Raw genomic sequence first — 15,925 nt, forward strand, 5'->3', positions numbered from 1 at the left:
CTGTCACCATAGTAATTTTTCATCATCAAGTTCTTTTTTTGCTCATTTTACCAGCCTATTTAATGAATGTGAAATTGGGCCCTGGTCCTAGGATGGAGAGGGCACTGTCCCAAGCTTCTTGAACCAGTGGCCTACGTCCTGGCTGCTGGCCTGGACCTTCCCTATAATAACTCTAGCAAGTGGTAATACAGACTTTGCTTGAAAATTTCCAGTTAGGGAGAACCCACTACTTCCCAAGGCAACCCATTCCACTTTAGGATACAGTTCCAAGTATTGTTTCTTACATCAAGTCTAAATCCATTTCTGTGCAACTTCCACCTTCTGCTCTGTGGGGCCAAACAGAAAAAGTCCAATCTTTCAGAAAAATTAAGCAAAAAACTTTATATTTTTCTAGTCCTATACAACTCTGATATTCCATGATTCTGTGAGTGTGTGTGTGTATACATATACATGTGTGTGTATGTATCCTTTTCACCCTTATATCCTACAATCATACCACAGCTATGATTTCCCAGTAATAAATAAAACCAGACAACGTTGAAAATAACTGTTACCCTAAAATAAATGTCACAAACACAGGACAAGATGAGTGGACTAAATGAACAGTCACTCTCTGAGATCCTCCAGCCCATTCCTTGGAAATAGAGAGTCACTCTCTTACTTTCTGTGCATTTGCTGCTTTTAAGCTCAAGGATAGCTTTTTACCTCCCTCTCAAGCAATCTCTCAAGTAAGAACCTATTGCGTGGTTTACAAAAAGAGGGCAATTTTGTCTTTCTGTCCTGAGACATTTATTGCAAAAGCCTGTTTGGATTTACTCTGTGATTGAAAGGAGGCAGAAAAGGGAGCTCATAGAGATTGAAAAGGAAAAAATTAAGTAAATAAAAGAAGCCCAAATAGTATGCCTCTGGATTGGACCTGCACCTGTAAGAGGGGATTAAGAAGATACAAACAAAACATTTTTTACCAGAAAATGCAAAAATTGGCCTTTTGGGGGAAGGCAAGATTAACAGGAAAGTGTGAATTGGGAAGAAGATAGAAATCTGACAAGGGGCATTTACACTTTGGAGGTAGCTAAGTTGAAGCTTTTGAAAAATAGCCCCAAAGAGCCCGTGTCTAATGTGGGCACAGTGGGGTATCGTGCGTCATCACCACTGAAGTGAGACCTGTCTGCCAGCTATAAATCAGGTGAATTCATCTTTCAGAATTTAAAAAATATCAAAGGATATCAGAGCTGGAAGGGGCCCTAGAGATCACCTCATCATAGTCATCTATACAGAGCTGGAAGGAACCTTAGGGATGAATAATAATCACAGACTCCACATAGCACTTTAAAGTCTGAAAAGAGAGAGAGGCTATGTGATGGATGTGAGCTCAGAGTAAGGAAGACCTGAGTTTAGGTCCTGTCTCTGCCACACATACTGGCTATGTGACCCTGGATGAGGTATTTAAACACTTAGGGTCCCAGGCAACACTCCCAGTTGAAGAGAAGGTATTGATCCTCATTGGTTAATGGAATTTTCCTCACTGGGAGTTCTCTCCACTAAATTCTGGTCCATTCACTCTAAAGTTTGCAAAATTCTGTAGATAATTGATTTCATTTGTACTTCACAACAACCCTGTGAGGGTAGGTTGTGGGGGGGGGCGGTATTATCATATTCATTTTATAGATGGGAGGATCAGAGAGGTAAAAAGTCATGAGTGTGCGGTCACATAGCTAGGAAAGGTCAGAGAAGAGGTGAAACTCAGATCTTCTTGGTCTGTCATGTTAGACTAGTTACTTTTGTCCTGGGGATCTTAACCCTTTTTTGGTTCCTGACATTCTGGATGCCTGTACATCTCTTTCTTGAATAATGTTTTTAAAAACATAAAATCCATAGAATGATAAAGAAAACCAATTTATTGAAATAAGAGCTCATTTTTTCCCCTTTATCCAAGTTTGTAGAACCCCTGGAATCTATCCACAGACATCAATTGTCCAAATCCCACATTTTATAGATAAGGAGTCTCAGTGACTTTCCCAAGGTCACCCAGTTGTGATGTCATACCTAGGTCCTTTTACTCCCAAGTATTGCACCCATGGTACTATTCTACATGGCCTTCTCCACTTCCTACTTTGCAGAGTCACACAACTGCTAAGTGAGAGATTTAAGAGTTGACTTCATTGTTCCCGACTTCCAACCATTCCACTCTGTTGGGTTGCCTTCTTATGTAATTCAAGGCTTGTGATAGCTTTAAAGACTACAAAGGTAAAAAAGGATTTTTTCATATTACTCTATAACTTGGGGGCAGCCATGGGTGAAACCACCCATGGGTAGAAGAGAATATATGGGCATAGAAGAACATGAGAATCAGTTTTACTTGCTTGTACGTATGTTACATGAAAGCATTTTTCTTGGCCCCAGAGGCAGCTAGGTGCCACAATGGATAGTGCGCTGGATCTGGAATCAGGAAGACCTGAGTTCAAATCTGGCCTCAAACACTTCCTAGCTATGTGATGTTGAACAAAAGACTTAACCTCTGTGTGTCTCAGTTTCTTCATCTGTAAAATAGGGAGAATAATGGCACCTGTCTCTCATGGCACCTGTTGTGAGGGTCATGAGATAATCATTGTAAAGTTCTTAGCACAGCGCCCAGCACATAGTAAGCACTATATAAATGCTACCTATTTATTATTATTATTGTTATAACAAGGAGGAATGGTTGGAAATTTTATAGAGGCTAATTCAGACTTGACATAAGGACCTGTTCCAAAGTGGAATGGTCAGCACCAGTCTGCAAGCAAAAGCTTAATGACTACTTGTTGGGGTTCACATTCAGAAATGGGTTGGGGCCTTTCCAACTCAGATATTCTGTGGTTCTATGGCCCTTCCCTTCGTTCCTCTCTCCATCACTAAGGCTCACCACTCCCAAGTACACATGATCTGCTCCGTGGTGCTTGATGGAGGTCACTCCAGCACCTGGTTCCATTTATAAAACCCCACACACTCCAAGAGCTGCCTGACATTTCATGAATCAGAACTGTCAGTCAGTCAATTATCATTTATTAAACACCTCCTATGTGATACACTGTGCTAGGCATTAAAGATAAGAGGAAAAGGCAAAAAACCAAATGAAAACAAACCAACTCCACTCTCAAGGAGTTCAGAGTCTAATGGTGAGGGGGAAGCAACATGACAACATGTAGGTACAAGCAAGATATAGGGAAGATAAACTGGGACTAGAAGTAGTAAACTGGGACATAGCAGAAGGGAGGCTGTAAGATTAAGGGGAACTGGCAAAGGTATCTTCTACAAGGTGGGGTTTTAGCTAATAATTGAAAGAAGTCAAGAAAGCTAGTGATCAGATAGGAGGAGGGAGAGTATTTCAGGCATAAGAGAGAACCATCAAAAACCCTGAATAAAGAAATGGAGTATTGTATGTGTGAGAAACAGCAAAGAGGCCAATGTAGCTTGACTTCAGACTAATGGAAGGGAGTAAAGTGTAAGAAGATTAGAAAAGTAGGAAGAAGACAAGTTATGAAACCAAAGAGAGAATTTTCTATTTGGTCCTGGAGGTAACCATTGTAAGGAACCTGCAAGGTATTATTGGAGTTTATTAAATAATGGGATGACAGAGTCAGACCCGAGTTTTATGAAGATCAGTTTGATAGCTGAATCAGAGATAGGTTCAAATGGGGAGAGACTTGAGGCAGGAAGACCAACTAGCAGGTTATTGCAATAAGCCCAGACATGAACTGATGAGGGACTGAGCCTGGGTGATAGCAGTGTTAGAAGAGAGAAGGGGGAATAGACAAGAGATTTGAAGGTAGAAGTGACAATGCTTGGCAACTGACTGGATATGGTGGGGGTGAGAGTGAGGTGTTAAGGATGATAGCTAGGTTTTGAGACTGGTTGAATGGGAAGATGGTGGTATCCTCAACTGTAATAGGGAGATTCAGAACAAGCAAAGGTTTAGAAGGCAAGATAATGAGTTTGGTTTTAGACTTGTTAAGTTCAAGATCTGCATTAGATGTAGTCCTATTCAAGGACTTGGTTTAAAATAATGCAAATCTTAGACATATCATACATACGTAATAGAGAAAGAAAAATTAAATAAAAGATTGAGAGGAATAAGCTGGAGGATATTGCCTTGAAACAGCTTTAGCCAAAGAGACTTGTGTTTCCATGCTTGCCCCTTTCTGTTTCTGTTCTGTGCTTTCATTTATGTAGGAGACCAAAAGAATCTTAGTACTAAGAAAATGGGGTGGAGGATGGAAAAAGAGAAGGGCTATAGACAGCCTTTGGAGGTTATTTGGCAAGGCAGTCCCTAAATGTTGCTGAATGAGTGCCTTTTGTTAAGAAGACACAGCAGTGATTTACAGTGACTTCCTAACCCTAAGTCAGATGAAAGCTTGGGACAGAGACACTGCCTTTGATGAGTAGGAACTTGACAAAACCTCCACACACAGATTCTGAGGTTAGGACTCTCTTGTGGGGGAGGAAATAAATACCCAGAACAGCAAAGTTTCTGAGGATTGACACTCTTCTTATGGAGGAGAAAAAATAGCTAATAGTTTTTCTCTAGCCTGATAACTGGTTATGAAAAGACCTAGACTTCCTAAAAAGAGCTGTAAGTTAAACTCCTGAGCTATAAATTGAGAAGAGTAGCAGAATCCATTTTTTCTTATGGATAAGAAGTAGCACCAAAGCTAGGAACTCCAGTTAGAGGCAAAAGCTGGAAGTGGAGGAGCTCTAAAACCTGGTGCCTAGAAAAGTCACAATTGGAAGCAACCAGAGTGATTGACTGGTCCAGTGGATCACCATTCAGGAGGCTGCTCAGAAAGCCAACAGGAAGCAATATCTGATAGAGACTACATGTCGTGTCCACACACTCAACAGAGATGTTATACCTCATTAGACCACTAGAGGACAGGCCTTGAGGGAATAAAGATGTCTGGGATGGAAGTACCATAGGTGTGAGTTGCTTCTTCATTCATATACCTTCACTAGGCATATTCCCCTTGTGTATGTCCATCCGTGCATGCTACTTGTATTAAGTGGCTAGCTACATATACTAAGTGATAGATTCACCCAGAAAATATGTATGGAATGATACACACATGTATGTATTTATGTATGTATGTGTAGTAAGTGAGAGAAATACACACACACATATATATACATATATATACATATATATATATATAATTATGCATATATTTGTGGCCATTCAGTGTTTAGTTCTTTCTGATTTTACAATTTCCCCATGGACTTCCATGGGGTTTTCTTGGCAAAGATGCTGGAGTGGTTTGCCATTTCCTTCATATCATGTGTGTGTATACACACACACACACACACACCTATACATATATGCACACACACAAATCTATAATCCTATGATCTTTAAATCTGAAATAGTTTGTCTGAAATAAGACCACGTGGGAAGCTGGGGGGGGGGTCCCAAGACACTACAACAATCCTCAGTCTCTGCAGAATGACTACAAAACAGGCTATAACAATCTTGTCCATAACTAATAATTACCATGTCCAGAACACACCCGCTGTTGTTGTTCTTGCAAAAAAAATGGTAGTAGAAAACCCAGGCTTATAAGCACTTACCCAGGTGAGCAGAAAATTGTGGTATTTTAAAGATGCTGACAGGTGATAATTTTCACCCTGCTGCTTTCTTTTGAAGTGGGACGTCCAAATGTACAATGTGGCAGGCGGCCAGGTGCTGATGAGTTCAGATTAGTCACCTGGCACATGGCAGGCTATCTCAGAGAACATGTTGACTGGTGCCAGGTCAGGGGAAAGTAGAGACATTTCCTCCAAGGGGTGAAGTTCTCTAGTCATCCCTGGGAAAGGGACATATCCCGTATCAGGAGGCCAAAGCCTCCTCTCTCTGCTGCAGTGAAGGCTCTGAAAACAGCTGCCTGGCCTGGGTAAAGCCTTTGATTTGTTCCAGCAAAGCCTGCTGGAGGAGCAGTTAAAAGCAGGAGAATGCCATCTCCTGTCATTAAAAACAAAAGGCATCTGTGGATGCTGACGATCTTGTTTGTTTTTGTATCGAGCTCGTCTGTCAACCACCTGGTTAGCAACCTGATTAGGGCATAGCTAGCTTCCTAATTACGTGCTTTTCAGGGGAAGTGGGGACCATGGCACGTTAGCTAGCCAGGAGATGAAAATTGGGGGCCAGATGGATGCCATCCCAGGCAATGGAGCTGGCTCTGTGATTTCAAATGGTTTCCAACAGGGCGTAGTGGATAAAGACATTGGAACTAGAGCAAAGATGTGAATTCAAATTCCACCTGAGACACTGTGTGATCCTGAGCAAGCTAATGAAGCCTCTCTGTGCCTCAGTTTCCTCATTTGTAAAATGAAGGGATTTGACTTGATGGGCTCTAAGATCCTTTTCATCTCTAAATTTATGATCTTACGATCCTTTGGAGGAAAAGGACGACTGCTTGAAGCCCTGTTTATTAAGTACCTACTGTGTACCCAGCACTGTACTAAGTATAAGGGTTATAGAAACAAAAAACAAGGCCATGCCTGTCTTCAAGGAACTTACCCGCTAATGGGGGAGACAATTCCTGTAGAAGAGTGCTAGCAAATTATTTTCTTTCATTAATAATGGCTATATTGAGGGCAGGGATTATTGCTTTTTTGATTTGGTGTCCTCAGCACCTAGTAGGCAGACATGCCAGCTCTGTTGCCTGACCCTGGGCAAGTCCCTAAAGCTCACTCAGCCTCAGTTTCCTCTGTAAAATGGGGGTAATAATGGCTCCTACTTTCCAGAGTTGTGAGGATCAAATGAGTTAACGTATAGAAAGTGTTTTGCAGACCTTAAAGCTTTATGTAAATGCTAGCTGCGGCTCCTCCTCCTCCCTCTCCTTCTCTTCTTTCTTTTTTCTCCAGATTGTCACTATTAATTATTACATATTCATTGAATTGAATTATGGCTAATGGCTCATCTCTGTGTCTAGAATCTGCAGCCCCTAAAGGGGCAGATTTGCTTAAATATGTAATTAGAAAAGGCTTCCTAGAACGCAGCTATGATGAGAACTTACAAATTTAAACCTAGAAGACCATCTCACAGAGGAGGAAATGAACCCTGGGAGGATAAATAGCTTGTTCAAGGTCTCTCAGGGACAAAGTAGCAGAACCAAACTTTGAACTCAGGTCCTCTGACTCCAAAGGCAGCACATTCTTCATCACTCCGTGCCACTTCTTGAAGTTTTCTTCTTAAAGCCCTGGTTGGTGATCTGGGTTGGCACCCAGAGAATCATAGGTTTTCAGTTAAAATGGGCCTCAGAGGCCATCCAGCCTGACCCTATTGTTTTACAGATGAGGTAAAAGAGGTTATACAAGGTAACACAAGTAGTAAGTGGCAGAACCAGAATTCCAACTCAGTTCCTTTGACTCCAGGTGTGACACCTTTTCTAATTCACCGTGATACCTTCCCTCCTTGTTAGCTACTCTAACCTGACCCCAACAACCCACTCCATTTATAATTGGGGAAAGTGAGGTCTAGCGAAATGAATAACTGTTAGGACTTATATAGCACTCTAAGGTTTGCAAAGCTCTTTACCTGCATTTCCTCATTGGATTCTCTCAACCTCTACCCAGGAGGTAGGTTCTATTATTATCTTCATTTTACAGATAAGGAAAATGAGGCGGGATGAGATTAAGTGACTTGCCAGGGGTCAGACAGCTAGGAAATGATGCCAGATCTGAATGCAGCATTTTATCTACTCAGCCCCAGACTCAGCTTTCCTGCCTTCTCTTTCATAACCCTTTTTCACTCCATCCTTTGATCTCAAGAAACACTTCAGGTCTTGCCAACCAAGTAACATCCTTGAGAACCCATCCTATGCAGGGGCTGCTAGCATCATTTTTGCCTTTTCCACAATGATATGTCAGCAGGAATTCTTAGAAACCATCTGGGACAGTACCTGGACACAGTTCTCTTCCTCAGCCTTCAAAGGAATTTGACATTCGAGATCACATTTTCCACTCTCCTTGTCTCCCCTGTTCTAGTCATCGAACAATAGAGAGTGCTGAGCTCTGTGCCATGCTGGGGCAGAAAAGAAGGTGAGGCAGATGTCAGGACAAAAAGCTTCCCTGAGGTCTCACCAGCAAACCTTAGAAAATCTAAGGGGAAAGGGAAAAAGCATTTGTTAAATAGCCAGTGCTTCACAAATATGATTTCCTTTGATCTTCACCTACCTTTGGGAAGTAGGTGCTGTTGCTATTCCCATTTTACAGATGAGAAAACTGAGGTTGAAGGATATTTGAGGGACTTACCCAGGGTCTAAGACCAGATCTGAACTAAGGTCCTCCTGACACCAGGCCCAGGGCTCTATCCACTGAGCCGCCTAGCTGCCTCCTTAAAACCAGGAAGCCTGAATGTCCAACATTTTCTTTGAGTGTACAAGAGTGAAAAATTAAGAGGAAAAAAAAAAGTCGTTTTGTCTCTTCCCTGTTAGATCTCAGAGAGTACAGTAGAAAGATCACCAGCCCTGGGGTCAGAGGACCTGGGTTTGAATCTTATTTCTGACTGGTTTTTTATCTTCTGACCTTTCCCCTTGGACCTCCCATAGACACGTTTCTAAAAGTCTCTAACAATGGGTTTTGTCACTGCTAGGGAAAGACACCAGACCTCTGCCAATGCAAGTTAGCACCGTCTCTGCCACTGAGTCTTAGGAGACTACCTACAGTACTGAGATATAATCATCTGCTTAGGATCACAAAGCCTGAATATGCCAAAAGGTGGCATTTGCACTCAGATCTCCCTGGTTTTGAGGGCTCCTCTCTACTCACTAGGGGGCAGCTAGGGGGTGCCATAGTACATATGACGCTGGGCCTGGAGTCAAGAAGACTCACCTTCATGAGTTCAAATCCTGCCTCCCACACTTATTAACTGTGTGACCCTGAGCAAGTCACTTCACCCTGTTTGCCTCAGTTTCCTCATCTGTCAAATGAGCTGGAGAAGGAAATGGCAAACCACTCCAATTTCTTGGCTAAGAAAACCCCAACTGAACAACAACTCTACTCCTATGCCAAATAGCCTCTCAGTCCCATGAGTTGCTGTGTTACAATTGTTGGCATTGTGGTCCTACTATTAAACTATAAGTCTTGTAAAGGTGGGTACTGTGTCTTCTCTAGACTGTAGGGTTTGGTTTGGGGTTTAGTTTTTTTGTTTGGTTTTTTTTTTTTTTTTGGTATGTGAAACTGTAAATCTCAGTTAAGTACAAACTATTTTTTTAAAGTATGTACTATGTTTAATATGGTAGTAACAACATTGCCCCACTTGTCTATATTCCTCTTTGGACTTCCTTCTTCTCTCTTCTAGGTTTGTTTTTTTTTTAATGGTTCACAGATACTCTTTTCTTTCTCTCTTTTTGTCCTTTTTTTTTTGAAGAAGATGGAGGCAGGAAGGACAGGTACCAATGACTATTACCCTCTGTCCTTTCCCATATCCCACCTCCTCTGGCAAAAAAAAACCCTCCCTCTGTAAGCTCTGAATGAATGTCTATGGTGCTGGGTCAGCCTCCTGCCCCAAGTCTTTCCTTTTTGTGTGTTTTTGTAAAAGCTACAAAAATATCTATTGCCTGGAAATGAGGAAAACATTCAGTACCTGGGGCTCGGGAGGACTCTGCCGGCTCAGATCCAGTGGATGATATCCCTGGCTGGGAAGGTAAAGGGCCTTTGGGGTAAACTGGCTTGAGTTTCTGTGCATTGTAACAATCCTCCACTAGATTCTGGAGTTCTAAGTTCCGAAGGAAGGGGCCTGGCCACTGGAACCTCCACAGCTTGGCCAAGGAAAGGACTTTATACTCACAGCTGACATTTTTTCTGAAATTTGATTTAGCAGAATAAAGTGAATTTAAAAAAAACAAACAAACCCTGAACCTGTGTTCTTATTAATGTAGAAATTCCTCCCAGTGATACACAAATGTTTAGGCATCATACAACTCTGAACCTGGAGTCAGAGTTCAAATCTAGCCTTAGACACTTACTGTGTGACACTGTGCAAGTCATTTTAACATTTGATTGCCTCAGTTTCCTCCAAATGTAGAATAGGGATGACAATAGTACCTATGTCCCAGGGTTGTTGTGAAGATCAAATGAGATAATGTTTGTAACAAGTTTAGCACAGTGCTTGGGAAATAAATGCTTATAACCTTCCCTTCCCCTGATCTGTAAGAGCTTTAGAATTTCCTGGGGGCAATGAAAAGTTAAATGACTTGCCCAAGCTGACAAAGCCAGGTCTTTTGGCTCCTGTTCCAATGCTTTCCTCCCTATGCAAAGAGACTGTCAAGTATTATATCATTATAACTTTCCTCCCTCTTTCAATGCAGATGTCCAACCTATAGCTTTTGAGAGGTGTCTGGGATAAGAGGGTAAGTGATTTGCTCCTCTCTGGTCACAAAACTGGTATGCATCAAGGGCAGGCCTTGAATCTTTGGTGACAAAAGTCATCTTTTCATACTCTTCAGTACCTGAGATTGCTGAAGAGTTGGGAGCTCTAGGACAGTTGACAGGTCTCATCTTCACCAGGAGAGTTTCCCTGGATGATGGTGGTGGGGACCTAGATGGCAGCTGGATTTGTGGTCTCATTGCCATTCTCAAGTGCTTATCTGCCCCTTGGGAGCCACTGGTCAGTATTGGGTAGTAGTGGCAAAAATGGTGGCCCCCTTCTTCATGAGAGTTGCTTCCCTTATCAAAGAGCTGAGCTGATGGTCTAGGTGACATTGTGATTCCTGGACTCTTGGATTCTGGATCCAGAACTGTCTCCACCAGAGTGAAGGATAGACAGTTATTGAAGTGGGTTGGGGCAATGGTTTGACACCCCTGGCATAGACCGTATCCTACCTCTTCCTTTGGGGGAGCCCTGCTGCTTCAGCTACACTGGTTTACTTACCCTGTTGGCAGCAGTTAATCAGCAACTGGTCAGGGTGATGGTGGGGATGGTGGACCGCCTTTCCATGAGATTTACCCTCTTGCATCATGTATTGGGGGATCAGAGTAGAAGCAGATTCAGAAGAAAGGGGTCAATAACCATGTAACTATAAGGTAGCCAGTCTGTCAGTAAACATTTATTAGGCACCTGTCATGTACCAGACACTGTGATAAGCACTGGAGATACAAAAAGAGGCAAAGGACACCTCAAGGGCCTCACAATCTAATGGGGAAACACTGTGGTAAGGCTACAAATAAAGGTTCACAATATAATGGAGACAAAATGCAAGCAATTATGCACTGACCAGGTACAGACAGAATGAATTGGAGGTAACCTCTGAGGGAAGGTACTAGCATTAAGGGGGATTGTGAAAGGCTTCCAGTAGAAGATGGGATTTTTTATCTGGACTTGAAAAAAGCCAAGGAAGCTGAGAAGCAGGGATGAGGAGGGAGAGAATCCCATGCATGGGGATAGCCTCTGAAAACATTCAGAATTAGTAGATGGTATGTCCTGAAAGAAGAATAGCTAAGAGTTCAGTGCCACTGGATCTGCATACATGGTGGTGAACAAGAAGTAAGAAGACTGAAGAGGGGTCCAGGCTACGAAGAGGAAAAGCTTTGAACAACAAACAGAGGATACATTATATATATGATACAATTCATTTATCACACATATATATTACACATACACATATATCCACATATATATATATGTACATATAAGCACACATATATCTATATGATTTATTTATCAAAACAACTTTTTAAAGAACTATGAGATGAACGGATGAAAAGTGAATTGAGCAGAACCAAGAGAACACTGTACACAGTGACAGTAACACTATGCAATGATCAACTATGTTTGACTTAGCTCTTCCCAGCACTACAGTGATCCAAGACGGTTCCTAAAGGACTTATGAAGAATGCTATCCACCTTCAGAGAGAGAACTGATGGAGTCTGAATGCAGATTGAGACATACTTTTTTTACTTTCTTTATCCTTCTTGAGGGTTTTTTTTGGTCTGTGTTTTCTTTTACAACATGACTAATATGGAAATGTTTTGCATGACTGCACATGTATAATCTACATCAAATTGTTTGCCTTCTCAATGAGGGGAAAGGAGAGGGAGGAAGGAATAAAATTTAGAAAATTTTAAAAACAAATGTTAAAATTAGTTTTACATATAATTGGGGAAAATAAAATAATAAATATTTAAAATTTTTAAAGGAGCTGTGAGAAATATTGCATCTTTTCCTTCACACTTTGTGACTTTCATAGAATCCCTTCACTATGACTCTTGTCCTAGTGCATCTGTTAAAATTGGCATACTTTCCTCCTTTCCTTTCTCCTCCTCCTCTTTTTTCTCTGTATGCTAGCATATCAGTTTTCATGACACCACCTGTTAATAGGCAATCTCCATCATCCAAAGGCACATTCTACCCAAAAATCATCCAAGACTGCTCAAATGTTGTGACTAACTTGATTTTCAGAGACCAGAATAGCTAGGTTCTCTGGTCACCTTCATCTCCATGACCACTCTTCTCATCTGTAAAATGAGGAATTGGGACAAGATGGCCTCTAAGGATCTGTCCAATTCTAGCACTATGATCCTAACCTAGGACTATATACGTAGCCATCTGATGATAGGTCGATTAGACCAGGTCCCTTTTGTCCAGAGGAAGAGGACATGCACATAGATAACAGCTAGAGTGATTGATAGACAGTCATGAGTACTAGTCCCTGATTTCAAACAAATTCTTTCATCCCTGGTGCTTGTCTTACCTGCTTACTCTAAGACTAAACTATTTGTAAAGTGCTTCGGCTTCCTTCATTTATTTCAACATAAAGCCCCACAAACCCTAACAACAGTGGTTCAGTCAGTATTTGTTGGCTTCTGGAACTGAGACACATTAGTGGATTTCAGTAGCCTAGATGGGACCAAAAAGGCATGTAGGAGAGGCAATGAGGTTGAGAATGTATAAATATTTGGCACTTTTTGAATGAGTAAATGATCTATAATGATTTTTGTAGTACATGCAAATTCTGGGGCTATTCTCTAAACTTCCACAAACTGAGAAGTTGTGTCCTTAGAGCTAGATTGCTACATTTCACTTCAGAGTCCAGAGGTAACCCTGATGGGTTAGGGGGTTATCTTTCTAATGCTATGACTGATGAGCCCCCATTGGTGTTCTCCCTTCATTTCTTATCAGTCAATATCACTTGGTCAGCCAGACAGTTGGCTTTTAGTAAAGGAATATTTACTCAGGTGGTGGAAGAATCAGTACAAAATATCCCCCCCAAAGTGTGCGACACACTATCCCATCAACATATACAAAATTCTAGAGAAAGGGACCTCAAACTTAGAAATCACATATGACAAAGGGTAATTTGCAGTTTCTATAAATTTTTTTTTGGTAAAACCCTCTAGATATTCCCCTTAGGTACAGTATAGCTTTTCTGCTGGGTTCTTTTCTGCTGGGTTTTAACTTAATTTTCTTCAGTTCATCTAATATGTCAATGTTTTTTGATGACTGCTATCAGCCATTTATTGCTGTTCCAGGGTGATGATGAAAAACTCTTCAAAGTCACGAGGTCCTCCTCTGACCAAAAAGTAGAAGGGAGGAGACTGAAACCTAGACTAACACTATCTTCCCCAGCCCTCCCCAGGCTATTCTTTCTTAAAGGCTTGGATAGAAAGCTTCCACTCTAAGCCACCTGATGCTTAAACCTTTCAGTCCCTGAACTAAATTGATATTTTACAGATGACCCACAAGGAATGACCAAGTTTTTCCAATCAATTGGAACAGACTTTCTCTTGTACCTAACTGAAACAACTGATTGGATTCAATGAAGAGGCATTCTTCATTGGTTACGTTATCATGGCTTAGCATCTTTAACTTGCTCTAAGTGGGGTGAGATAATTTATCAATCTGCTTGGTAACCCCTTCTCCTAAAATTACATGCCTTTTTTCTAGTGAAGCTTGTAGTAGGATTAAGGTAAATGTAGCTGTATCTTTGTTCCTTGAATCTCTTGAACTCAACTAGCTTATTATTTAAAGAGCAACACTTTTCCAGTGAATCCTGGAAGTACCCTCCAGTGTTTTGGTTTTTGGTCTTGTTTGGTGATTAGTTAAAGAGAACTTTCACTTCTCTGGAAATGGAGAAACTCTTCACTAAAGCTGATGGTTCATTAATCGATAACTTATAGTCTTAGAAGGTTGCTTAGGATCACTTAGAGGTCACACACCTTGCATGTGTCAGAAACAGGACCTATACCTCTTCTTTACTCCCAGGCTAATTCTCAGGGCCTCAGTTTCTTCAAGAAATTCTAGAAGAGTTCTAGCTAGAACTCCAGTTCACAGTGAATTGGAGAGTCCCATGGTGCACTGAAGAGGATCTTAGATCTAGAGCTAGAAGAAAGTTTGTACAATTAACTCCCTCTACACACATAATGATAACAAAAATAAGAATATTGGAATTTACACGATACTTTATGATATACCAAACCCATTAGCTTCATTAACAAGTGTGTGAGGGAGGTACCACTGGTAATGTTACATGCAATTTGTAGATGAAGAAATTGACCTTCACAGATATTAGGTGAATACCCACAGCCATACATCCAGGAAGTCATTATGGCATAAGATTAACAATTTAGAACTATATGATATCTTAGAACTCCTATAAATAAATAAAATGGTCTCAGAGGGGTTAGGTGACTTGACCAAGGTCATGTTAGTAAATATTAAAAGAAGAGTTCAAACTCAGTCCTTCCAAGTCTCTGGTTCTATTTCTCATGAAATTGAGTTTGCTACTCCCCAAGCCTATTTCTGACATTTGCCAAATGTTTCACTAAATTAAATCTCCATCCCCAGATGGTAGCTAAAAATTCTAAGCCAAACCATTCAGAATCCTTTTTAAAGCTGGTGTGTAGTTGCTAGCTACTCACCCTCAGCATCTGGTTTGGGGTTCTCTTCCTTTATTTTCAAGTTGCTTAGCTAAATGGGGAATAAGAGGAAGGAAGATCAGGCAGATCTCAGAGCCAAACCAAACCTCTAAACCAAAAGTGTCCCCAGTGGAGCTGAAGCCAAGAACAAGCCAACGTCATGGTCTACCTAAATACTTTTGGCATGGAGTAACCTCCTAATACAATGCTCTGTATATAGGAGGTGCCAAATAGATGTTTATTGAAGGAATGTTTTATTAAATTAAATCTACCTTAAATTGGAATGTGGTGAATGGATAAGAAGAGTCCAACATGAGATGAGAGGGATCAAATGAAGAGGGGTACCAAAGAGGAAGCCATAGGGGATATGGTCATTGAGATGGGCCCAGGCCTCCATGCCATTTTCCAGCCCTGAACTCAGACCATTGATCACCTCCTCCATACTGGGATCTCGGATTCTAACCCAGAAATGTAATTTTTGCTTTATCGTGCTAGGACTCAGGTCTACATGACACTTCCCAGCCCTGCTCCACACCATATTTCTAAGTGTGTAACCTGGTCACTTTCTTTCTTGCTAATATGTTCTCTTAGAATGTAAGCTACTTGAAGATAGGAAATGCCTTGATTTTTTGTATTTGTCTTCCCTGAATTTCTGTGTATTTGTCTAGGCACATTCCCAAAACCCAGGTGGTCCAGGAAAGACAAAGTTTGGATATTTTGCATCACCCTCTCTTTAACACACACACACACACACACACACACACGCACACACACACACATATCACTCTAACTAGGAAAAGGAATATAGGGAACATAGAACAATTCCCAAAATGATGGCATCCAGTAGGTCCAACATGAAGGCCTTGGGAACTCTGGATCTCAGTCTTGGTTCTTTCTCCCAAGGTGGGTCATGGATTCAGGAAAACAACCAGGTTGGAGAAAAGTACTCCCAATCACTGCTCTTGTACTCAAAAGTCCTTTTGCTGGAAGGGTCACCATTGCTCATTCATCCCTTGTAGAACAGGGAGAGTAGACTCA

General features: G+C 41.3%; 1 long non-coding RNA gene across 2 annotated transcripts in view; it reads right to left on the bottom strand.

The window, feature by feature from the left end:
- Window positions 1–9,721, bottom strand: part of LOC140504331 (uncharacterized) — an 85,987-nt gene extending 76,266 nt beyond the window's left edge. For both annotated transcript variants that reach the window (XR_011967055.1, XR_011967054.1), the window contains exons 1-2: window positions 9,617–9,721; window positions 7,932–8,130 (exon numbers count right to left, since the gene is read on the bottom strand). This is a non-coding gene — a long non-coding RNA (uncharacterized lncRNA). The remainder of the gene's footprint in view (window positions 1–7,931; window positions 8,131–9,616) is intronic.
- Between the last annotated feature and the right edge of the window lie 6,204 nt (window positions 9,722–15,925).

The sequence above is a fragment of the Notamacropus eugenii genome, chromosome 5, assembly GCF_028372415.1.
Source record: "Notamacropus eugenii isolate mMacEug1 chromosome 5, mMacEug1.pri_v2, whole genome shotgun sequence".
NCBI classification, from domain to species: Eukaryota; Metazoa; Chordata; class Mammalia; order Diprotodontia; family Macropodidae; genus Notamacropus; species Notamacropus eugenii.